Source organism: Mustela nivalis (genome assembly GCF_964662115.1).
Source record: "Mustela nivalis genome assembly, chromosome: 8".
NCBI classification, from domain to species: Eukaryota; Metazoa; Chordata; class Mammalia; order Carnivora; family Mustelidae; genus Mustela; species Mustela nivalis.
In genome coordinates this window covers 72,619,125-72,645,578 of record NC_139027.1, presented here as the reverse complement: position 1 = coordinate 72,645,578, position 26,454 = coordinate 72,619,125, and the positions used below count along the sequence as shown (strand labels likewise).

The following is a 26,454-nucleotide window of genomic DNA, read 5'->3' as shown; positions in this document are numbered from 1 at the left end:
CCAGCGGGGCCACTAGCAGGCTGAGTGGTCTGCCTCAAGCAGCTTGAGTTCCGCCTTTCCCTGGGGTGCAGGCGGGCCCCTCTCTGGCCACTGCTGTTGCCATGACACCCCCTCCCCGATGGGGCCTGGTTTCCCTTTCATGGTCAGGCCTTAAGGTGAACCTCCCTGCCCAGCACAACTGAGGCATCCCTTTTCCAGAGGGATGTCACTCATTCGGGAGGGATCTCTGTCAAACAGAACGAAGGAAGTGAACAGTGCTGTTAGAAAGGTGTAGCTCTGTGACTACTGCCGTGGATGAGCTCCCCTGGGGAGCACCAGCTCCACCTGGGGCTCCAGAGGGGCACACTCTGTGCCCTCTTAGAGAACGGTGAGGCCCTGGAGCAAACAAAGGGTCTGCAAATTCCCATTAGCTTTATTTAATCCAGTATTTCCAAGTTCATTTGGACCATGGAACTCTTTTATTGCGTTACGACCATTAATGTTCTGGAAGGCCCACTGTGGGATTGAGACCCCCCCCTTTGTAGGAGACTCCAGGACAGGACTGATGCCCGAGTACCTCAGATCTGGAGGCTCAGGGCCAGCTGGAGGCTGAGGTGTGACTCCATACCTCCAGCATTCCTGCAGTCCAGAGAGCCCTTCCAGAGCCCTTTTCCCGAGGACATTTAGAGGGAGCCTGGTCCAAACAACACCTTGGTTTTGGACTTCTGGCTTTCAGCCCTGTGACAAAATCAATTTATGTATTAAGCCTCCAAGTTTGTGGTGATTTGTTACAACAGCCTTAAGAAATTAACACAATTCTTTGGTTGCCTTGAGGAGGATTCCTGGCCCACTGGCTACCTGGGTTCTAGCCTCACATACAATGCCCCCCCACCCCACTTTTGACGTGGTCTGCCCTCAAGGGCCTGGGTCTTACAGCTCTCTAGGGGCCCCTTGGGTTGGGGGGTCTCCTCACAGAATCTCCTAAGTCTCCTCCTCAGCTGGGGGCTGGTATCTGGAGATGGCTTCCAGGCCAGGAACCTTTCTTTCTCGGCACCCAGGTCCCTCGAATCCATGCTGGTTTATGAAGGGCGTTGCTGGCCGGGAGCACAGATCTCAGAGAAAAAAGGTGCAGGCCCTTTATGAGTGTGGGGACATTGCAGTGGCTCCTACCTGCTGTAGAAGGCCAAAGCAACTGCAAGCCTAGCCTGGAAATGGGTCTCTGCAAGCCACGGGCCCCTGATTTCCTCCTTCCACCTGCTGCTGGAGTCCCACAGGCTGGGATACCCCAAGGTCCCCCAGAGGGACTAGGGAAGCTAGGGTGGGGTGGGCCTCAGCCAAAGTCATCTGAAGGGGAGCTGTGTCCTTCCCCCAAAACTGGGGGAGAGGGAAGAAGGAGGGAGGGCCAGGAAGAGACTCAGCAGGAATCACACACCCCCAGGACGTGGGACACCTGCTTTCATGGGCTGTGTGATCATTAATGCATTATTGAACTTTTCTGTGTCAGTTTCTCCTATAAAATAAGAGCTTTGCTTTTGATCACCCCCAAGTTCCTATGTTCTCTCTGTCACCAAAATTCTCTAAGAACAAATGGGGTGCCAGGCTTTAGGGTGGGGTTCAAAGTTAAAGAGAACATCAGACTTGCCCTGGAAGTGAGTGCAGTCTGGTGGGGAAAGCTAGACACTCACCAGTGACAGAAGTCCTTCCCAGAGGATAATGGGAATGGGGACCCTCTTACAGGATGGCCTGTGTACCAGAATCAGCCCCCTGAACCCCAGAGGAACCACCAGGGGTCCTGGAGTAGAACCCTGGGGGTCCCAATGTGGAGCCAGGGCAGAGTACCCCAAGGGAGGAGGATGCTAGAGGGCAGGGTGGGGCGGGGGAGACCTCTTGGACCGAAGTGGGAAAGGGGCAGAAACCTAAAAGAAGACAGACTTAAATTCATATTCAGGTCAGGTTTCTGGGCTTACATGGTATAAACTGGTGTAAAGGGTGAAGGGGAAATTGGTATTTAAGGGTGGCTGAATTGATTTGTATCGAAAAGGGCAGGAAGTGAGCAGGGGGAACCCTGAAATTTGGGTTTTGAGAATGCATGAAGGAGGGGAGCAATTTTGGGGTAGCTGAGCCATGGTGGAAATAGCCACCAATGTGTCCTCTATGCTAAGGTTATAAGCTGCATTTTGTGTCTTTTCAAATGACTGTAGTAAACATTTACATTGCTTTTCAGTTACTCCTACTTGGAGGCCAGATTGATGATTCTTTGGATACTGAGGCTGACTTTCCAGGTAAGTGAAACCAGCTGTTCCTGGGGGGTGCAGGGAGGTGGGGCCTGCCTAAGAGGGAGAAATACAGAGCAAGACCCCATGTATCTTGTGGCCTGAGTCAAGGTCAACCACAGACCTTCTCCCTTTTTCCCCTGCCAACTTGCCAGCTCTTTGTCTCATGGTGATCAGTTAAGATTAGAACTGTTGGTCCCCCAGAAACCAGCTAGACACAGATTACCATTACCTGTTCAGCTGAGACTTCCCCGAATCACAACACACTTCCAACTGCAGGTCCCCTTCTCCATACCTTGTGCCCTCTCTTCCTGGAAAAGCCCAGGGCAAACCCCTGAGGTGGTCTAATCTCATCCAGCAGTAGCCTGAACAAAATGAATGTCCTTTCTTGTCCGGTTTTGGTCTTTGACACCCGTGATATGCTTTCTCCAACTGTGTATCATTTTATTTTCATGACACTCCTAGGAGGTAGATGAAGAAGATATTCTTTATTCCTCCTTTATACTTGGGGAATGAGACTCTGTGATGGTAAAAGCAACTTTCCTGAGGTCCCAGAGGCGTGAGGAGACCAGAGGCTAGAACCTGGGTTTCCTCATTCTTATTGCTTCTAAAGCTGGCCTGTCTTTAGTGCTGAAACTGGTCTCCGCCCTGGTCAGGTTGGTTTAGACTGGCAAGCTTCTGGTCCTGCAGTTGGGCTCTTCTCCCCATCTGCTGTCAGCCTGGGGCCAGACTGCATGTAAGGATCCGAGACCTCAGAGCTGAAAGGGCCCCCAAGAGATGATGTGATCTGAGCTCCTTTGTTCAGAAGTGGCAACAGACTCATGAGGTCTAGTGACTTGTTGAAAATCACATGGTAAAACAGGTTGTCCCTAGAGCAGGGCTGAGCGGTGGGAGTGGGGAGGGCACCTCAGGGAGAGGTGTGACCCCTGACCTTGCAAGTTATAGTCTGGACTCTGGATGAGCAGCTGGGACAGGACCTCCTTTGGGCTGTGCCCAACCCATTCCTCGAAATGGGTTCTCAGGGTTTGAAGAGATGCTCAACAAGCTGCCTGGCATCTCCCAGCACCACAACTGCAAAGTGGGGTGTCCGCGTACACACTGACCCCAAAACTAGTTGTTGGGATGTTTGAGAGCAAGAAGTGGGTATGAGGTTGTTTCTAGGAAGGGTGTCTGCAGGAGGCTGATGAATGGCCCCCAGAGATGCCCTAATTCCTGGAACCTGTGAATCTATTACTGTATATGGGAAAAGGGACTTGGCAGACAGTCTTGCAGTAGGGACGATTCTGGATTACTCATGTGAACTCTAACTGTAAAACCAAGTGTCCTTGTAAGGTAGAGGCAGAGGGCGATGCGGCAGTAGGAGGGGAGCTGTGAGGACAGAAGTAAGAGGTCAGTTGGTGTGAGAAAGGGAGCACAGGGGCTTCCAGAAGCTGGAAGAGGCAGGGAACAGGCTCTCCCTCAGAGCTTCCAAAGGGAAGCTTGATTTTGGCCCCTGAAGAGTCATTTTGGACTTCAGTCCTCGAGGCTGCTGATAATTTATCACAGCAGCCCTAGGAAACTAATGCAGGGTCTTTCCAGAGGCACTCACACCACATAGCCTGAGTAGCCTCCTACTGTGCCTGTGGGTAAGGCCAGCTCTGAGTGGGGGTGGGGGGGACGCCTGGAACAGAAGCAAAGCAGAAGCAAAGCGGCCTTTCTCCCAGTGCCTGGGACAGGACTGCTGTCTGTGCCTGTGGGGAGGCTGAGGGGCGAGGGCGGACTTCATGCTCCCCTTGCCTCCCTGTCTCCTGCCACACACCCCCCCCCCCAGGCATTCTTCCCCAGCCTTTCCCTGGGTCTCTATCTGTGAGCTCCCCCTTTCTCCTCCAGCAGTCAACCACTCATGACCCCAGTACTGGTCTCCTCCTCCTTGGTTTGTAGTAAAGTGAAAAAATAACGTGGGTGGTCTTCACAGCAGCACCAGAATCCTGCTCAGAGAGGGAACTGTCTTTGTTCAGGAGAACACTATTATGGGCCCTCTGGCTGTCAGGAGATGGGCCCTGGACAGGACCTAGAGTGATGCAACACAAGGAAGTGAGGGCAGAATTACTTTCCCAAGACAAACCATTTGTCACCAAAAGGGAGGGATGGAGACCCGGTGACAGGGCAGGAGCCAAACTGGTACATGCACAGTTGGGACTTTATTTTTTTTAAGCTTTTATTTAGTTATTTGACAAAGAGAGGGAGAACAAGCAGGGGGAGCAGCAGAGGGAGAGGGAGAAGCCGACTTCCCCCTGGGCAGGGAGCCCCATGTGGGGCTTGATCCCAAGACCCTGAGATCGTGACCTGAGTTGAAGGCAGACACTTCACGGACTGAGCCACGCAGGCGCCCCCACAATTGGGACTTTTTGTTTAAAAGGTTAGGCCGTCTAAATTTTAAAGTGTGTGTTTGTATATATTTCCTCCACCTCTTTCAGCACTTCAGTGAGTTTTGCTAGGACCAAAACAGCATTTTTACTTTCATTTTTGTCTTCCTTTGGCTTAAAATAAGCCAAGGAGAGGGGTTGCCAACTCTGCAGTTGGCACAGGGTGGGGCCGGCACGTTTGGGATGGGGAGCTGGCCTTCAGCCTGGACTGCCATTCAGCAGGAGCACTTGGCCCTTGACTTGACTTAATCCTGCCACAGAAAAACCAGAGTTGGGCAGTCGTGGAAGGGATAAAACAGATCTTACTCAGACTTTTGCAATAGGGCAGAAGGGACTTTAATCTGGAACTCTGTTCAACTTGGAATTAGGCAAGGCAAGTGGGAATTTGTAGCCAGGGAGCAGGAAGGAGGTGGTGGATGAGAGAAACATGGAGGGTGATGGGGATGTTGGCTAAACTGACCTCCCGGGAGACGACATCCGGGAGAGGGAGGACGAGGAATTGGATCAGATATTGAGGGTGAAGAGATATGGAGGTGAAGGGTTCTGGTTAGGCTGAATTAGCAGGGGTCTTGCAAAAAGTGGGTTTTACAAGGAAGTGCACAGGTGGGCCCATGAGAAGATTCAGGAGTCTGATGAAGTTTGGTCAAGCCAAGAATCTTCATCAATCCTCACAATAATCCAGAGAGGTATATGCCATTATCCTCATTTTGCAGACAAGGAAACCGAGGCACAGAGATATTACATCCCTCGCCCAAGATCACACAACTGGTGCGTTAGCACTCCAAAGCAGGCCATCTGAATCCAGAGCCCTCTTTCTTTCTTTTTTCTTTAAACTCCATTAATTATCTTATAGTACATTATTGGTTTCAGAGGTAGAGTTCAGTGATTCATCAGTCTTATAGAACACCCAGTGCTCAAGTGCTCATTATATCTGTGCCCTACTTAATGTCCATCACCCAGTGATTACCCCATCCCCTCACTCCCTTCCCTCCAGCAACCGTCGGTTGTTTCCTGTGGTTAAGGGTCTCTTGTCATTTGTCTCCTTCTCTGTTTTCATCTTGTTATATTTTCCCCTCCCCTTCCCTACGCTCTTCTGCTTTATTTCTTAAATTCCGTATATGAGTGAAATCATAGATAATTGTCTTTCTCTGATTGACTTATTTTGCTCAGCATAATACCCTCAAGTTCTATCCACGTCATTGCAAATGACAAGATTTCAATTTTGGGGGCGCCTGGGTGGCTCAGTGGGTTAAAGCCTCTGCCTTCGGCTCAGGTTATGATCCTAGGGTCCTGGGATCGAGCCCTGCATCAGGCTCTCTGCTCAGCAGGGAGCCTGCTTCCTCCTCTCTCTCTGCCTGCCTCTCTGCCTCCTTGTGATCTCTGTCAAATAAATAAATAAAATCTTAAAAAGAAAAAAAGATTTCAATTTTTGATGATTGCATAGTATTCCATGGTGTATATATATATCACATCTTCTTTATCCATTCATCGGTAGATGGACATCTGGGCTTCTCCATAGTGTGGTTATTGTAGACATTGCTGCTATAAACACTGGGGTGCAGGTGCCCCTTCAGATCACTACATCTGTATCTTTGGGGTAAATACCCAGTAGTGTGATTGCTGGGTCATAGGGTAGCTCCGTTTTCAACTATTTGAGGAAACTCCTTACTGTTTTCCAGAGTGGCTGCACCAACTTGCAGTCCCACCAGCAGTGTGAGAGCAGATCCCCTCTTTCTAACCCCTCGGCTGGACTGCCTCCTAAACTCCCCTACTGAGTGAAGTTGCAAACTCTGCCCCTGCCCCCAAGAATGCAGAGAAATGCTAAGCTGTGTCAGCTATGGAGTGGGAGTTCAAAGCCATCGTCATGGGCCCCTGGGGACTGGGTGATCCCAGTTCACACTTAGGCTGTATGTACCTTGTCCTGTACCCTGTCCCCAATCACGCTGGGGTTCCTGGAGGGTAGATTGGCACAGGGCAGCTTTTCTGGATCAATGCTACATCCAACATTTGTGGAGGGCTCTCTACTTTCTCTGTGTACTGTCCTGTATGCAGTCTAATTTAATTGACGCAGTTGTCCCAGGAGGTGGATAGAAATCATTGCCTTCGTTTATGAATGAGGAAATCAAGGCTGACAGAAGCAGCAGGGCTTGCATGCGTCACGTAACTGGTAAGAGAACACTAAACTGGAACACGAGATTTTTTTTTCTTTCCACCCCAAAGTGCCCCCTCATCAGGTTAATGCTTTATAAAGCATCCCCCCCGCCCCCTCAAAAAAGAGCCCACTCTCATTTTCTTTCCATTTTCAAAGCACAGGCCCCCCCTTGCAGATGGTCTTGAGCCGGAAATAGCACGGTTTGGAGATGATTTCCTTGGGATTTGGCATTAACTGTTCATCTTGGGTTTGTCCTTCCCGGAAAGAACTCTGGTCAGGATAATTGTTGCACGTTCATCCCCAAGGGCACTTTTATATAAATGCAGAGCTGAGAGCTGAACTCTCACTGTTGTCACTGTTATAACAGCGCTCTTCGCAAAGTAAGAAAACGGGCCTTCCATCAGCTTCTGCTCCAACTCGGAGAGAGGCCAGTCCAAGCAAAAAGCCACTTCAGCTAAGGGACAAATGGGCGCAACAGAGCAGCGATCTCCCTGATCCTAATTGGCTTTTCCTTTTCAATTTCTCTGCTACTTAAGAACCTTTTCCTGGGGGGCGCCTGGGTAGTTCAGTGGTTTAAGGCCTCTGCCTCCAGCTCAAGTCATGATCCCAGAGTCCTGCAGAGAGCCTGCTTCCCTTCCTCTCTCTGTCTCTCTGCCTGCCTCTCTGCTGACTTGTTTCTGTCTTAAATAAATTTTTAAAAAGAAAAAAAAAAAACCCTCTTCCTGGGAAGTGACTGATGGATGGTTCTGTCCTATATCCGGGGACTTTCTCAGTACATGCATCCAAGGCTTGGGGTGAGGGCCATCTGTCTGTCATAAGCTACACCATTCCCTCCCACAAAACCTGAATGGAGCACTCATTGGGCACCCGCAGCACACCAGAGTAGTTCCTAAAGGATCTCACCACTGGAGAGTGAGGGGAAGAGGGGACACAACAGGAAGGATGCAAGAAAAACAAGTGCCTAAGGCTTGAAGGAGGCAGGAAGGTTTTCAGGGAGGAGATGAGCCATCCAGAAGACCAAGAGGTCTCCTCAGTTTGTTCAGGAAGAGTTCCCCAGCGCAAGCCTGACCGCAGGGGTCAGGCTCTGGGGTTGGAGCACTGAAGATTATTAGGTCCCTTATTAAAGGAAACGAGACTGAGACAAAGTGAAAGTTATTTAAAGCTTTATTTTATGGTAAGTATTAGAAATCAGATTGATCGGCCAGGGGAATGAGACTGAAACAAAGTTAAAGTTATGCAAAGCTCTATTCTATGCCAAGCATTAGAAGTCAGACTGACCGGCCAGGGCCGTCTCTGAAGAGAGCGACCACCCCCAGCTTGCAGGCTCAAGAATCGACTGACTGTCAGGGCCGCCTCCGAAGACAGCCACCCCTCCCAATCTTACGGGCTACCTTTTATTGGGTGAAACTGCAACCCGTATCTTGGTATCTCAACCCACCGGGTTTGTGTGTCTCTTGTTGATTGGCTAGTTTCATCCTGTCTGGTGACGTGTTATTCAAAATTACTCCATACTAGGACAGTTACAAACAGTACTTTCTGGGAAGGCTTAGTCAGTTAACATATTCAGTGTGAATAATAAGATCGTCATCCTTCCCAAGATGGAGTCATTTAGGTTTGGGCAAGACCTTCTCACTGTTACAAACAGTACTTCGTACTGATTAGATGTCTCTATCTGGCCTGACTCGTCCTTGTATTCCAGGCTCTGTTATCAGAAACTAGTCGACTACATTTTACTGGTTTCCCGGACTTGTTTTTAAGGAAGTTTCTCTGGAGGAGGAGAATCAATTTAAGTTTACTGCACAAACAACAAAATGGCTATTTACCCAAGATGGAGTCGCTCTGGCTAAATAGGTCCTTACAAAGATAAAAATTCCTGCCACCTTGGTGGGAAGCAACAATAAGGAAGCCACAGAGAATTAGAAGGGGGCGGCGGGGGGGGTGGTGCCCAGGGAAATTAAGAGCTATGGGAAGGGATTGTGATTTTTTTTTTTAAGATTTTGTTTATTTATTTGACAGAGAGAGAGAGATCACAAGTAGGCAGAGAGGCAGGCAGAAAGAGAGGGAAGCAGGCTCCCTCCTGACCAGATAGCTTGATCTGAGCTAGGAGCCTGCCAGGAATTTCTGAGAAACACAGTTGGAGTGTGGACTGTTTCTAGGCCAGGGGTTGTGACGGGGGAAGTGTCCTTTTTAAAAGCAGTTAACTCTGGGCAGCAGTAGGGAAAAGCATCTGGGAACTTCCCTTCAGTTCACTGGTGGTTACCAGTGTGGCTAGAAGGATGATGTGCTGGGGGAGGGGAAGAGCAAATGACTAGGATGATGGGGTTTTGGAATATAGGTGAGGTTCTGTGGGGTGGAGTCTGAATCTGATGACCAAGAAAGAATTCTTGAGAGGTCTTTGGTGCAAAATGGTGGTTTATTAAAGCAAGGGGACAGGGCCCCTGGGCAGAAAGGGCTGCTGCCCCTGGGTGTGAAGGGTGGCTGATTATATACTATGGGGTTGGGGAAGGTAAGGAAAAGGGAGGTCTTCAAAAGGATTTTCATATGTTAAAGAAGACTCCCAGGATACCGAAGGGCCTGCCTTGTCAAGTTAAGGTTGTTCTTCCTTCTAGTAAGGCTTTACCAGTAAGACAGTGAGGAGCTTCCTGGAAGAACATTGCACTTTGCCCACTCCATGTATCTGCCAATGGGCTGCAGATTATAAGGACATTTAATTGCACTTATATTCCCTTCTGGAAGCTAGGCCATTGATAAAGATGCTTTGTTCTTGTAAATTGCTGAGACTTTTATAAACTGAGGGAGACTCCTGTCTTGCAGAATTGTGATTTCTATAAATTAACTGTTAGTTTTTCCTTTAGGGTAGCCAAGAGTGCCTGAGGAATGTCACAGATATCCCATGGAGTTGATGGGGGTGGGGGTGGGGGTTGTGGGTGTCAGCTTCTGCCTGTCTTCAGCTTGCCTTCTGCTCCCTCATCAGGGGAGTCCAAGCAGCCATCTTCTCTTCAAGGGATACCAGTGAAGTTAGTGGCAGAGGAGACTTGTGCTCAGATGTTGGCTCTAAGGGATTACTCTGTATTAGGAAGAGTCTATAGGGTCCAAGGGCGGAAGCCAGGAGACAGGTTGGTACCACAGAGTTGATACGTGTGTACTTAAGAGAAACTGCCAAACCAGTGTCTGAAGTAACGGACATTTTGCCTTCCCACCAGCAACGTATGAGAGGGCGCTTGTTCCACATTCCTGTCAATGCTTGGTCTTATCAGTCTTTTTAATTTAGCCATTTGAGCGGGTGTATAGTAGTGTCTCATTGTGATTTTAATTTTTACTCCCTGGATGACTAATGATGTTGGGCCTCTTTTCCTGTGTTTGTGGTAGGAAATTGGCAGTGGTTTGGAGCAGGGTTGTGGCAGGAGAGACGATGAGAGGGGTCTCATTCTGGATATAAGGGGTCTGGAAAGAGCAGTGGGGTGATGCCCTCAAGATTGGGGAGCCAGGGGGCTCTAGAGCTAACATTCTTCCTGAGTCCTATGGGAAAACGAACCACCACCGGACAAACTGGATCTCTGCCTGAATTGTTTGTCCTCAGTATCCGCTTTCCCTTTTTCTGAGGTGACAGAGCCCCTTTGGCTGAGTGCAGGGTTATCCAGAACGGAGACCATCCTCCTCAGCCCCTTGTGCTGCTGCTGGAGGCAGTGGAACTATGTTCTGGCCAATGAGGTGCGGACAGAAGAGTTAGGGCAGCTCGCAGAGCATTCTGTAAAGGACAGCCAGCATGCTCTCATCACCCCTTCTTCCCATTATTGCCCTCCGGCATTTGTTGGAACTGGAAAGCCATAATAGGTCACACCCTGAGATGGTAGATGGCAGATCTAGAAGAACCCTGAGCCCCTGGCCTTGGGAGGTCTCTGTCAGCCCCAGGCTGCTGCCTCCTGGCTTCTTGAATGAGAGAGGAAAGTACATTTCTAGCCGGCTCCTTGGGGCTGCTCTCTCAGCCTAATCTGAACTGAGAAGGCCGGAAAATAAGTGTCTGCTCTCAGAAGCATCTGACAGGCCAGGCTCCATAAACTTGATCTCCGTATGTGTAGGCTTTAGAGAATCACAGGCCAAACTGGTGAGCATTCTAGCCTGAGGCAAGATAAGAAGTAGCCTGCTAGGGGGTGAGGTGCAAGTGCCTGACTGGCTGGGGTTGTAGACAGCTTTGATCACTGTGGGGCCGGGGGCCTGGTGCCTCTGAGCCAAGAACTCAGCTCCCTATGGAATGGCCCCTGGTACCTCTGTGTTTAACTTAATTGTATCAGGTGAGGGTTCAACCCTCCTTTCCTCATTCACAGGGGAATAGCCTGGCTTCACCTGTGTACCCGTAAGCCTTAGGAAACACCACTCCAGATTACCGATTACAGCACAGATAGGCCAGGTGGGAACAGCTCATTCCTTAAAGTGGTCAAACCAGCAGTCTTCACCTGCCACAGCTGCTTCTTGAAATGTGTTCTTGTCATTCCTGAAGTTTCACTCCCACACCAGAGGCAATGAGCGGGCCAGGGCAGAAGCCCAGCTCCTCCCTTAGCATCAGCTCTGCCTTGGCCTGCTGGACTCTCATTTGTTGAACAACTCCCTCTTCCCTCTGAGCAGAAGTCTCAAACTCTTCCTTTGCTCTGTGCTGGAGGAACCAGGAGCCAAGCGCATGCTTGGGAATGCAGCAGAACTGCCCCAGGGGCCCTCAAGCCCTCTCCTCCTTCCTGCCTCCCAGAGACCTGCAACCGGAAGTACAAGACAGAAGTGTTCTTATTCTCATGTGACCCTCACTATGTCAGTCATGTACGGCGGCTTTGTAGGGATATCACTGGGAAAAGAAAGAGTTTTTGCTTGAGGGTGTTCAGTGTGCCTTGGACACTGGCCTGTCGCACCTGGGGTGCCACTTCTGTTCACTGGGGAGCCATGGAGGACAGTCAGGGAGGAAGGAAGGAGGTGGAAGTGGGGAGTGCCACCTTCTACCCAGGACCTGTGGAGTCCCGAGACTAGTATTGTTTCCAGCCTTTGTTCCACCAAGAATGCCTCTAGAAGGCAAAGTAGACTTTTTTCTAGTAATCAGTTTGCTTCCAAGTTTGATTACCCAGAAGGCATTGTAGTCACCAGTCCAAGCTTCTGCTGAGTATGAGATGAGCAAGATTGTCACATAGATGATGTCATTCCAGCTGAAAATGAAGGAAGCAGAACTTGACTTAGCAGTAGAACCTCATCTGGGGGAAATTGTAAGCTTTCTGAAATATTGTGACTACTCCCAGAACACACACCTCCTCCACCCAACTCTTGCCCAGGCTCACCTGAGACCCAGGGCCTTTCCTCTATGGAAGGCTTTTGGAGGCCTTTGAGTCGGTGTTTTAGGTCCTCACTCAGGGTGTCCTCAGGTCCTTCAACCATCTGCAATGCCTCAGGTACTGACTGCAATGCCAGTCCTGACCTGGAGACTTGCATTCCTAGAAATTCCAGCAAGTTCTTCATAGCCCCAGACATACTGACAGTGGGAAAAGTGGGTATGTGTGTGCAGTTGGAGGCACAAAGAGTAGCTCAGGTTTCTTGAGGAGGCTAATTTTTTTTTATGATTTTATTTATTTGACAGAGATCACAAGTAGGCAGAGAGGCAGGCAGAGAGAGAGGGAGGTAAGCAGTCTCCCTGCTGAGCAGAGAGCCTGACATGGGGTTCAATCCCATATCCTGAGGTCATGACTCCAGACCCTGAGCCCACGGCAGAGGCTTAACCCACTGAGCAGATCAGGTGCCTCTTGAGGAGGCTAATTTTATGACTAATTAAATCCAAAAAGATGTGGAACATCCTAGTGCTGGTTTACAATTCTCCTCACACCTTCAGGTTGCCCAGAGGCTTGCTTTTATAGGAAGAAGAGCAAAGCCGGCTCAAGATTTTCTACCTCCGTGAGATGGAGTAAGAATGCTTGGGTTTCAAGTCCCTGCCCCTTCCTTATTTGCTGTGTGACCTTGGGCACATCACTCAACCTCTCAGAGCCTCATTTCTTTACCTGAAATACAGTCTTATGAAAATCGAACAACAATTGCATAAAGCATCTCAGGTCTCTGACCTATAGTAAACACTCAAGCCATGGTGGCTGCTACTGTATGTTTATTACATATAGTATTCTCTGCCTTTATTGTGACCCCTACATCACCTCCTAAAAGATTGACTTATGGCTCCAGAGTCTGGCCAGGAGCTCCCTCAACATGGAGGCAGTGCCTTCCCCATCGGAGCTGGGGCTCCGCTAGGGCTGAGGGGGTATAGTCTCCTCCCTCTGTGCCAACTCATCCCTTGTCCTCTTCTCTAGGCCCAGTGCCAGATTCAGCTGGATGATGAAAAGGTCCAGAATATGCCACGGTAGGAGATGAAAAATAACTTTTCCTCTAGCTTTCTGAGTTCTTGGCTAAGGCCAATGTAATAAGGCAGATCAACAAGAGAAAAACAAACAAACGTATTCACATGTAGACCTCATGTGTACATGGGAGATAACCAGGAAAAGATGAGTAACTCAGAGAGATGGCTTTAAGATTCAGGATTAAACGCCTTCCACACTGGGAAGGGGAGAGAGGAAGGCAGGCCTCACCAGAGAGCGTGAATGATTTTTAGGGAAGATGATTGGCCCCGGAGGAAGAGTCATTGGGAGGGTTGGTAGTCTGTGACGAAGGTTGTCTGGGTGTGGTACAGATTTTCAGTCAACCTGACCGGGTTGGTGAAACCAGGAGGAGAGCTATGACAACAGATCTCCTTCTGGAGGATCTGTCGTTAAGCAGAGAAGGGCAGTTCAGAGAAAGCCTCTCTCTGTCTGTGCCCGTTTTCAAATGTGTACCTCTCAGAAAATTATCAATATACCAAAGTGGCATATTTGGGGGTGGCAAATTCTGCTACCCTTCACCACAGTGGCATGAGGATTATTTTGAGCTGAAGACATTTGAGAATTAACAGCTGCAGGAAGGAGCTTTTTTTGAACTTCCTTTAGCTTCCTAAAAGCAGTCTCCCAGAAGAATTCAACTGTCATAAATCCCTTCTTCCAGGAGCTTCACAACAGGGAAGATTGACTTTTATCACGCAAGTTAAGAAGTCAGCACCACGAGTCAGCACTGGGATAGAAAATCATCTAAACAGACATTGTCATAAAACTATCAATTCCCAGGCAGCTGGGTGGCTCAGTGGGTTAAGCCTCTGCCTTCGGCTCAGGTCATGATCTCAGGGTCCTGCGGGATCTCGTCCCACATTGGGCTCTCTGCTTAGCAGGGAGCCTGCTTCCTCCTCTCTCTCTCTCTGTCTGCCTCTCTGCCTATTTGTGATTTCTCTCTGTCAAATAAAAATAAAAAATCTTAAAAAAAAAAACCAAACTATCAATTCCCCCATTCATTCTCTAAAGGGCCCATTTATTTTTCCTAAAAGTCACTTATTCCCTAGTAGTGCCCCTCCCCCCTCCCCATCCTCTATTAAGATAGTGTATAAGCCCCTGATTCTAACCACCTTCTTGAGCCCCATTTTTCTGTGAACTCCCTAGTATAGGTAAATGATTAAAAATCTGTCTTTTTCTCTTGATGGTATGTCTTTTGTCAGTTTAATTTACAAGTTTCCAATTACTGAACATAAGAGGGTAGAGGACAAGTTTTTCCTCCCTGACAATGAAGACTCACTGACTGACTGACTGGCAGATACCTTCTCTAACAGCCTTAAGGTTTCCCTCCAGGAAGCTTTAACCCTGGCAAATAGAAGAAGGCACAGACTATTCCAACTGAGGGAAGTGGCCCATGCAAAGGGCAATGGGTGGCAAGACCTTTGTGGAGGGCATCCTGCCCCATCTGATGCTTCATTTCCCAGGCTCAGAAATTCATTGCTTGTGCACCCAGAGGTGATCGGTTTCTACAGAACAACACACAGTTGCCAAACCCATGAAATCTGGCGGGTAAGACGAGCACAAGGAAGGCTGAGAGGTTGCTTAGTGGGCACTGGACTCTGAGTAGGTGGACAGTGGTCAGTAATCATCATGGCTGGAATCAGCAGATAGCCCATTATAAGGCCATCATGTCACACAGCCAATCCAGGACCACAGTCATCTGGACATGTGTCTGCTACAACTGTGAATTTCTGGGCACCACTCCAGACCTGAGAATTTACCATCTCTGGCCCTGGGCTCAGGTAGCTACATATTTAACCGAGTCTCCAGGTGATTCTTCTGAGGCTCAAAGTCTTGACGACCTCAGCGCAGGGATACATCCACAGAAAACTGATTGCTTTTGTGGTCCTCTCGTCACACACAGCGCTTCTGATCTGTGGATTCCTTCTTTAGACGGGTTGATTCTTTCCATTAGGGTATTTTGGGAACCAGGGAGCTATTTGCAGAAAACTTTGCTCTGATCCAGTAAATATTTTATATTTTAGCTTCAGAGGTCAATTAAATTTAGCTGTATCCGGTGAGGCCATTAAAAACATCATTTTTCCTTTTAGTTAGAAAGCTTTCTATTGTAAGGTTGCCCAGTGCTCCCAGCCAGTATGGTAGTGGGAAGCGCCCAGGTCACCCCCTGCAGACCTCTGCTGCTCCCTGTTCTGGCTGAAAGCTGTAAGCCAATGCATTTTGTTTTGGTCTTTTGTTTTGCTAGGCAAGAGTTCACTCTGTCTCTGCATTTCGGAACTCTCACTTGACTGCTGGAGGGTAGGAGTGGGCCTACTTGCAGAGGGAGCCTGGGGAGGGTGGATGTACTTCTGGTCTGTGCCCACTGTGCTGAGGGTATATGAACAGCACCCCCTTCCCATTCACCTGCCAGTTTGGACAACAAATTCTAGGACCATTGCAGAAGCCTCTCGGGAAGCAGAGGATGAAGATTCTGGCCCCTTTCCTTTTGAAAATCAGCTTTCTTAAAATAGCTGGGGCCTGGGGTACACTGAGATAAGAAGGTGACACAGGGGGCCCCAGAAGGGAATGAGGAGGCTGGACCAGGGACTCAGGCCCAACACCCATAGGGAGAAGACCTGTTTGGGGCATTGTATGGCCCTAGGGCTATAAACCTCACCTGGCCTCCCTCCTGTTCCCCCCAGCTCTGTGTCTTATGAGTGTGTGTCACATGTTTCCATTCATTCATTCAGGCATGTTCACTCTACCTATCCTAAGCTAGGCTTTCATCTAGCTTTGGGATAGATACAGCAATGAAAAATACCCACCTTCCCTTATTGGAGCTCATTTGCTAGTGAGGGGAGAAAGACCCTTAAAAAAAGGAATAGGGTGCCTGGGTGGCTCAGTCGGTTAAGTATCTGCCTTTGGCCTAAGTCGTGATCTCCAGGTCCTGGGATGGAGCCCCATGTGGCCTCCCAGCTCCACGGAGAGTCTGCTTCTCCTTCTGACCTTGCTCCCTCTCATGCTCTCTCTCTCTCTCTCTTTCAAATAAATAAATTATTATTATTATTTTTTTTAAAGGAATAAACAGGGGCACCTGGGTGGCTCAGTCAGTTAAGCATCTGCCTTTAGTTTACCAAAGGCAGATTCATGATTTCGAGGTCCTGGGATCAGGCCCTGCCTTGGGCTCTCTGCTGAGTGGGGAGCCTGCTTCTCCTTCTCCCTCTCCCCCTACCTGTCCCTGACTCATGCTTGCTCACCCTCTCTCTTTTTCTCTCTCGCACTCTCTCTCAAATAGATATTTTTTTTAAAAAAAGGAATAAATAAAATACTGCCACATGGCCTTAAATATGACTGAAGAAAGTGAGCCTGAGTAAAGGGAAAGAGCAGTTATTTTATATGCAGTGGTCTGGGAAGGCCTTATCGATAAAGTGACTTTGAGCAGAGAGACCTGAGGGAAGAGATGGAGTGAGCCATGGGATACTGGGGGGAAGAGCAGGGAAGAGCAGAAGGAGCAGCAAGTGTAGTCAGGGTTGGTTAACACTTTCCCATAACTGTATTTCAAATGAATGAATTCTATTTATATTTGTAGAGTTTCCTTTCTTATAGGAATCATGTGTTCCATTTTATGGCATTGCTAAGGACATAAGGTTTACTTTTTTTTTTTTTTTTTAGATTTTATTTATTTATTTGAGAGCAAGAGAGGGGGCACAAGTCGGGGGAGGGGCAGAGGGAGAGAGAGAGATGCAGAGTCTCCAGGACCCCGGGATCATGACCTGAGCCGAAGGCAGATGCTTAACCCACTGAGTCACGCAAGTACCCCATATGGTTTACTTTGAAGGAAAACCTATTTTCAAGTGGAAAAAAGTGGAGTTGATTAAAATAAGTATACTTAGTGGTAATGTGGAAGGTGGAACACAGATATAAAAACCATGGCATACAAAAGTGAGATTTGGGAACTCTGGGGTGGATGGAAGTGGATGCTGTCTTGCAAGGGAGATAGGGGTGGGGGCATTGGGCTGTCTACTTCCGGGAAAGGCTTCCCAGCCCTTCCATCCCAACACCACCCTGATGCACAGGAGATTATGGATAAACGGCATTGGCCAGATCTGCTGACGACCTGAGTCCTGTGTTCCGGCAGCAGGTCTGAGAGCTATGGCCAAGACTTGTGCAGAGAGCAAGCCAGGCACAGGCTTTCACACCCATATTGCTATCCATAGTCCCTTCAGGACAATCTAGGCTTTTCTTGCATGCATCTGAAAACTCATTACCCTGTTCCAAAGCTGCTTCCACATTTTTAGATATTTGTTACAGCGGCACCCCACTCTGTGTACCCAAATCTGTCTTAGTCAGCTCGGGCTGCCGTAAGAAAATGCCGCTTACTGGGTGGCTTCAACAACAGGGATTTATTTTCTCCCAGTTCTGGAGGCTGGGAGTCCTAGATCAAGGTGTTAGCCAGTTCCATTCCTGGTGAGAGCTCTCTTCCTGGCTTGCAGATGGCCACCTTCTTGCTATGTCCTCACATGGCTTTTCCTTGGTGTGTGGGCAAGAAGGGATCTCTTCCTCTTCTAAGACCCCCGGTTCTGTCGAGTTAGGGCCACAACCTTCATTAACCTGAATCATCTCTGACAGGCCCCATCTCCAAATACAGTCACACTGAGGGGGTAGGGCTTTAGCATGTGAATTTCAGGGAGGACATCATTCAGTTCATCGCCTAAAAATTTGCAGAGACCACGGAGTCGGGCGGCGGCGGGGGGGAGGGTGTTGATCTGGGAGCCAGAAACCCAGAAAACCCCGTCTTAGTTCTCCTCTCCTTCTCCTCACATCTTTCATTAGCCTAGTGTCTATGGAGTACGTTGTAGGTACTTTCCTTGTTTGTATTGCTCCTCTTGGCTCAGGAAACTGCCTGGAATCTATTTCTCTTTCTCTCTCTCTCTCTCTCTCTCTCTGTCACACACACACACACACACACACACACACACACACACAGGCAAGGACGTGGTGGGAGTAACTTGAGAATGGAGCTGATCTCACTGTAAAAGCTGAATTGTGGGGGGCTGGCCTCTGATGGGCCTGCATTCATCATCCCTGGTCCTCTAAAGTCCTGTCCTCTTGGAGCAGTATTCCCTGCCTGTGTCTGTTATGCATTCATGCATTCACTAGCTCTATACATCAGCTGGGTATTGGGGGATCCCAAAATACTAGAAGACGCAGCCTTAGTTGCTCACAGCCACACCATTTACCATCAGCAGTGCCGCCTGAGCAAGTGGGAGAGGAGCTGGTGCTAAGGTAACAGGGTGCTGGTTTCCTGCGCAAAGAATTAGGTCCCAGAGTACTGGGACTGGGAGGGGACGTCCAGTTCAGTAGTGTTAACACCAGGACTTGGGAGATAAGTTTTTAATTCGAAGTGGATTGTTGTGGTGGAAGAATTTTCCTCTGCCCTTCAAGAGCTTTCTGGCAGGTCTAAGACTTAAACTGACATGAGTCAGATCAACAGGAGAAAAGCAGCTTAATTACCTGGGCTTGGAGGCCCAATAATAAAATTGAGACCTAAAGAGATAACCAAGGCAGACAGCTTTTATATGCTTTACACAAAGAAGCAAGTCTGTGGGGAGCTAACAGGACAAAGAAAACTTATGTTCAGTAGCTTCAGTTAGTAAGGAATTTTAAACAGAATTTGTGCTGGCGTAGTTAATTAGTAAAAAGTAACCGAAGTTTGTTTATCTAGCCTTGACTCTGAATTCTTTAACTCTTGTGATAAGGATGTCTCTCTACTCTGATAAAGGAAGGGTACCTTTCACATGGAGATTTATTTCCTATTGTTTGGAGACAAGGTGGGATGGGGTCAGACCATTCTTTTCACACAGGCTGTTTCTTAAGTAACTTTAAAATAACCAATATGCCAAAGTGGTACATTTTAGAGAGGAACGAGAACGAAAAGTGACAGAAAATATTTGCAAACCACGTGCTCAACAAAGGGCAAGTTTCTAGATACATAACTCTCAAAACTCAGTTTAAAAAAGAAATGCACAGGGGCACCTGGGTGGCTCAGTGGGTTAAATACTGCCTTTGGCTCGGGTTGTGATCCTGGGGTCCTGGGATCAAGCCCCGTGTTGGGCTCTTTGCTCCGTGGGGAGACTGCTTTCTCCTCTCTCTCTGCCTGCCTCTCTGCCTACTTGTGATCTCTGTCAAATAAATAAATAAAATATTTTTAAAAAATACACAGCCCAATCAAGAAATGAGCAAAAAGCATGAAGACACATTTCACCTAAGAGAGTGGACAGCAATTATGCACATGAGCAGAAGTTCAATACTGTTAGTCATTAGGGACACCCAACCTAAAGCCACGGGGAGAGAGAATGCTTACCTTTCAGAATAGCCAATACAAAAATATAGCAATAACAGCAAACGCTGGAGAAGGTGAGGAAGAAACCGTATCCAGATACACCGCTGGGGGACGTATAGCATTGTTCCACCACTCTAGGAAAGCAGTTTGGCAGTTTCTTATAAAACTAACTATGCGGGGCACCTGAGTGGCTCAGCAGGTTAAACATCTGCCTTCGGCTCAGGTCATAATCCCAGGGTGCTGGGTTCAAGCCCCATATCAGGCTTCCTGCTCAGTGGGGAGCCTGCTTCTCCCTCTCCGTTTCCCTCATCCTTGTGTTCCCTCTCTTGCTACCTTTCTCTGTCATAAATAAATAAAATCTTTTTTAAAAAATTAAATATGCAATAACCATACAATTCAGCATTCGTACTCTTGGGCATTTATTTCAAATAAATGGAAACTAAAGTTCACACAAAACCCTGTACTATATTTAGAACACTTTTGTAGTAGCAAAAGACTGTACAGGATTCTGATGACCTTTGAGATGTGAATGGTTAGGGATGCCTGGGTGGCCCAGTCAGTTAAGTAGACGCTTAAGGCAGATGCCTTCGACTCAGGTCATGATCCCAGGGTTCTGGAATCAAATCCCATATCAGGGAGCCCGGCTCTCCCTCTCCCTCTGCCTGTTGCTCCCCTGCTTGTGCTCTCTCTCTCTCTTTCTCTGATAAATAAATAAAATCTTAAAAAAGAGAGAAAGTTGTGAATGGTTAAATAAACTGGTATATCCGCACCCTGGAATAATACTCTATGAGAAAAAGTAACATACTGTTGACACATACAGCAAATTAAATGAATCTCGAGGGGATGATGCTGATTGAAAAAAAGCCAGTCCGCAAAAGTTACGTACCATCCAGCATTTATATAGCATGCTCGAAGTTACAAACTATTAGAGATTAGTAGTTGCAGGAAGACAAGGGGGTGTGTGTGTGGGGCGGGGGGAAAGAGCAGGGAGAGGGATCCTTGTGGTGGTGCAACTATACTGCCTCTTGGCTGTATCATGTCAATATCCTGTTTGTGGTGTTATAGCTGCGTTTTACAATATGTTACTACTGGGGGACACTGGATGATGGGTACATGGGATCTGTCCATATTATTTCTTACAGCTATACATTGAACTATCTCAAAATGTGAAATTTCATTTTAAAAAGTGATTCCAGTGTCTTTTCTGTGTAGGGGCTCGAAGCCACCTTGGAACTAGTCTTTTTTGTTCTGGGGAAGTTGCTTGTAAGACTCCCTTTGTTACAGAGAAGAAAGTCTGTAGGCCCTTCTTGTACTACTGGAAGATTGACTGCCCTCTCCTTTTATATGTAGAGCCTGGTAGTAAAGCCTTCTCCTTTGCAGAAGTAAAGGGCATTTTGAAATATGGAAGGTTGTGGTACACCCAACCCTACTGTCTGATGTAGCTTCTGAATGTAGCTGCTAGACCATGGTCCACTGGCAGCAAAGAACACCAAAGCTTCTCTGAGGTCTTAATAGGGGCCACAGGGACTGAGGCCGGAAGATGCCTTGGACCCAGACAAGTCCCTGCAGCAATGCAATATGGGAACAATGAAGAGATCATTACAGAGATACTGTAATGCAAAGAGGTCAACCTGGGAAGCAGGCTGTGGGCAACACAGGGTGTTAGCCTGCAGCAGGGACAAGCTCTGGTGTCTGCACAGGATCTCCTTCAGTGATGTCAATCAGCATTTGTAATAATTTGAGTCAGAAACCTCTAGAGGAGAATAATGAATTTTCTGCTAATGAGACCAACCGAGAGCTGGGAAGATAGATTTGAAAAATCAGAGAGATGATTGGGGAATAAAATTCTCCTTTACCCTTCAAGGTTCTTTTGGCTGATCTAAGAATTAAACTGACATGGGACAGATTAGCAGGAAAACATTAAATTTAATTACATACATACTGGGGCTCCCTAAGGATCTGAGGCCCACAGGCAGTCAGGCAATTGAGACTTCTCTGCCATCCAGAGCTAAGGAGGTGGGGGTGGGGGTCTGGGTCTTGAAAAGGAAGGAAGGTAATGCACAGAAGATGAAAAAGAATAAATGTCTGGTAAACTAATGTTTGCTGTGGCGCCCAGAAATATTGGCGCATGGAGAGGAACTGTAACAAACAGATTTTGCTAGGTTCTTCCCTATCTACCTCCCCAGTTCATATACTGTTCATGTAGTTATCTACATGATAGCTTCCTTCCTGGAGCAGGTCCTCCATCTAAATTCTTCAAGGCAGTTAAGGGGAAGGTCAAAGTTTCCTCCCGACCCTTCTCTTTCTTAAAATTAATCAGCCTGGGACACCTGGGTGGCTCAGTCGGTTAAGCATCTGTCTTTGGCTCAGGTCATGATCCCAGGAGTCCTGCATTGGGTGAGAAGCCTGCTTCTCCCTGTGCCTGCCTTTTCCCCTGCTGGGGCTCTCTCTCTCTCTCTCTCTGGCAAATAAATAAATAAAATCTTAAACAACAACAACAACAACAACAACAACAAAAACAGCCAAAGGGCACTTGGGTGGCTTAGTTAGTTAGGGGGCTGGCTCTTGGTTTCAACTCAGGTTGTGATCTCAGGGTCATGAGATCAAGCCCCTGCACTGGGCTCCATGTGCCGCAGGGAGTCTCTTAGGGGATTCTTTCTCCCTCTCTCTGTCTCTGCCCCTCCCTCCATGCACATGTACATTCTCTTTCTTAAATAAATAAATCCTTTAAAAAAAAAAATACTGAGCCTGAAATATTCCACATGCCAAAGAGACACATTCTATGGGAAATTTTGCTCCCCTACAAGATTGAAGTGATGTAGTTGTATCTGAGCCTCCACTCAGAACTGAATTCTATCCATTTCAGGAGTCTGAAATATGAAGGATGGTATCCACTCACCACAGCCCTGAGTTCAGCAGCTCTGGAAATTTGCGACTTATTGTAAGCAGTCTCAAAGCAGAAGCTTCTCTTGGCTTCTTGACCATCTCTGGAACGTTGCCTCTGCCTGCCATTTTCTCTCTCTCCTGCCATCCTGTTCAGAATTCCAGGTGGATTCTCTTCAGGAGCAGACTGACATGGAATGGTGCTGGACCAGAGTCTGCCATGCCTGCTGCCCCAAACATTAGTCATCTTAGGTCTGTACCTTTGGAACAGTTAGGGAAGCCCTTCGAGACACTCATAGCTGCATTCTAAACAGGTGAGGTGTATTAGAGGTGTATTAGGCCTCACAAGACAGATACCCCATCTGAATGAGGAGTGCTTGGGGATGTCATTCTCACAGGCATTTGAGGACTGGAAAACAGGCAGTGGGAAAGCCCCCTGGGGCATGGACTGGGGAGGTTAGGAACAAGACCTTCCCTGCCGCTTCCCAGGGAGCCTTCCTTGAGCTCTGCACCCTGCTTCCACATAGTTCCTCTGCTCCTCAGTGGCCTCGCCTGGTATGTAACTTGGTCTTACCATGGACTGAGTGGGAGCATGAGCTGGGTGATCACCTGGTAGCCTTCCTTCTGCCATGGGAAGCTTGTGTCCATAGACCGATTCTCTTTCTCAGACCAGTCATCTGGATCCTGGACAGGTCCTGGCAGTCTCCTGTGTGTATTTTGAGGAAACCTCACAGAATTTTCCCACTTCTCTGTTCCAGATTTTCTTCTGCAGAAGAAATTGGAGTTTCTTTTGTGTGAAGCCCTCTCCAGACAAGGCCTTGGTGCTGGGGAGGGGGATGGACAGATTCTAGTGCAGCCCTCTAAGAAGCTAATCCCTAAAAAGGGCAATACAAGGTAGTTTGTGAGAAGCCACACAAGAGAGATCTCCCTCTGGAACCATGGGTGTTGAAGGGAGAAGAGCTGACTAGTGTTTTAACTGATGAGCACCATCTGAATGGTGGGCCATGTAAGAGCTGTGGGTCTAGTCCAGGGAGGTCAGGCTAAGTCGGGTTCAGCAAAGAAGTCAACGATGGGGTAGACTTGGATCTGCCTGCAGAGAAAGGGAATGACCCAAAGGTGTTTAACACCCAGCTTTAAAACTTTGAGTCTTCCCAGTGTCAAAGCAATTCTCAAAACTTTGGATTTAAAAACAAGATTCGTTCAGATATAAAATGGACATTGGGCTAAAAGATCTCATTCAACTTTTTAATTAATGAGTGAAGAAGTGAGAGGGTAAGGCTGAGGAAAAGAACATTTATTATTTTTTTTATTTAATTTCTTTTCAATGTAACAGAATTCATTGTTTATGCACCACACCCAGTGCTCCATGCAAGACGTGCCCTCCATAATACCCACCACCAGGCTCCCCCAACCTCCCACCCCCTCATCCCTTCAAAACCCTCAGATCGTTTTTCAGAGTCCATAGTCTCTAATGATTCATCTGCCCCTCCAATTTCCCTCAACTCTCTTCTCCTCTCGATCTCCCCATGTCCTTTGTGTTATTTCTTATGCTCCACAAATATGTGAAACCATATGATGACTGACTCTCTCTGCTTGACTTATTTCACTCAGCATAATCTCTTCCAGTCCTGTCCATGTTGATACAAAAGTTGGGTTATTCATCCTTTCTGATGGAGGCATAATATTCCATAGTGTATATGGACCACATCTTCCTTATCCATTCGCCCATTGAAGGGCATCTTGGTTCTTTGCACAGTTTGGTGACCGTGGCCATTGTTGCTATGAACATTGGGGTACAGATGGCCCTTCTTTTTTTAAAAGATGTTATTTATTTATTTTACAGAGAGAGAGAGAGATCACAAGTAGGCAGGGAGGCAGGCAGAGAGAGAGAGGAGGAAGCAGGCTCCCCACTGAGTAGAGAGCTGATGTGGGGCTCGATCCCAGGACCCTGGGATCATGACCTGAGCCGAAGGCAGAGGCTTTAACCCACTGAGCCACCCAGGCACCCCCAGATGGCCGTTCTTTTCACTACATCTGTATCTTTGGGGTAAATACCCAATAGTGCAATTGCAGGGTGATGATAGGGAAGCTCTATTTTTAATTTCTTAAGGAATCCCCACACTGTTCTCCAAATTGGCTGCACCAACTTGCATTTCCACCAACAGTGTAAAAGGGTTCCCCTTTCTCCACATCCTCTCCAACACACGTTTCCTTTCGTGCTAATTTTGGCCGTTCTAACTGGTGTAAGGTGGTATCTCAATTTGGTTTTAATTTATGTCTCCCTGATGGCTAGTGATGATGAACATTTTCTCATGTGTCTGATAGCCATTTGTATGTCTTCATCGGAGAAGTGTCTATTCATGTCTTCTGCCCATTTTGTTGAAAAGAACATTTTAGAGGTCAGGGCAGACAAGGTAGAGAGGGGAGGGTGATGGGTATGGCTATAAAAAAGCAAGATGAGGGATTTTTTGCTGATGGATCTGTTCTGCATCAATGTCAAAATCTTGGTGGTGATAGTGTGTTCTAGTTTTTCAAGATGTTACCATTGGGAGAAACTGGGGATTGAGTATGTGGAATCTGTTATTTCTTACAATTGCATGTGAATCTACAGTTATCTCAAAATATGAAGTTGGATATTTATAGACAGTTTAATTAAGGTTAGAATAAGATTGCTGCGTTATATATGAAAATGGGTTAATGTCCCACAGGGCAATAAATGGCAACCATTGTGGTTATCTTTTCTCCCAGATGAAAATCATATCCATCTCTACTAGATACAAATCTTCAGGTCAACATGCAATTTCACAGAATATGAGCTCTTAATTAATAGTAAGTAATTTAGGGGCGCCTGGGTGGCTCAGTGGGTTAAAGCCTCTGCCTTTGGCTCAAGTCATTATCCCAGGGTCCTGAGGTCGAGCCCCACATTGGGCTCTCTGCTCGGCAGGGAGCCTGCTTCCTCCTCTGTCTCTGTCTCTCTGCCTACTTGTGATCTCGGTCTGTCAAATAAATGAATAAATAAATCTTTAAAAAAAATAGTAAGTAATTTAGCAAAGCCAAACAATGGTACATTCTTTTTAAAAATTAATCTTTAGGGGGCGCCTGGGTAGCTCAGTGGGTTAAGCCTCTGCCTTCAGCTCAGGTCATGATCTTGGGGTCCTGAAATCGAGCCCCGCATTGGGCTTTCTGCTCAGCAGGGAGTCTGCTTCCCCCTCTATCACTCTACTTGCCTCTCTGCCTATTTGTGATCTCTGTCTGTCAAATAAATAAATAAAATCTTTAAAAATAAATAAAAATTAATCTTTAGGAATGCCTGGCTGGATCAATGAGCATAGCATGCAACATTGATTTTTGGGATTGTGGATTCAAGCCCCATGTTGCGTGTGGAGATTACTTAAAAATAGTATCTTTTTAAAAATAATAATTAATCTTTTTTTAAAGATTTTATTTATTTGGGGTCCCTGGGTGGCTCAGTTGGTTGAGCATCTGCCTTCAGTTCAGGTCATGGTCCCTGGGTCCTGGGATCGAGTGGACCCTCCATCGGGCTCCTTGCTCAGTGGAGAATCTGCCTCTCCCTTTCCTCCCTGCTTGTGCTCTCTCTTGCTATCTCTGTTGCTATCTCTGTCTCCCTCTCTCTCTCAAATAAATAAAGTATTTTTAAAAAATATTTTATTTATTTATTTATTTGAGAGAGACAGAGAGAGAGAGCACGAGCAGGGAGAGCAGTAGAGGGAGACTCCCAGCTGAGCAGGGATTTTTTTTTCCCCCAACTTTATCCCATGATCCTGGGACCATGACCTGAGCTAAAGGCAGACACTTAACCAACTGAGCCACCCAGGCAGCCCCCAAATAATTAATCTTTAAAAGCACATACAGTCATAAGGGAAGAAAAACTTTTACTCTACCCTCTTCAGTTTAGTCACTGGAGGCCTGTGAATTTAACTTGCAAATGACAGATTGGGAAGGAAAAAGCATTTTTATTCATGTACAAATGTGGGATTTCATAGAAATATGTGACTCAAAGAGGTGGTTAGAATTTGGGGTTTAGATGCCATCC

General features: G+C 47.4%; 1 long non-coding RNA gene across 3 annotated transcripts in view; it reads left to right on the top strand.

Annotated features, from left to right (window-relative positions):
* Nucleotides 1–26,454, top strand: part of LOC309872582 — a 109,559-nt gene that overhangs the window by 62,841 nt on the left and 20,264 nt on the right. For all 3 annotated transcript variants that reach the window (XR_014315974.1, XR_014315975.1, XR_014315976.1), the window contains one exon: nucleotides 2,204–2,261. This is a non-coding gene — a long non-coding RNA (uncharacterized lncRNA). The remainder of the gene's footprint in view (nucleotides 1–2,203; nucleotides 2,262–26,454) is intronic.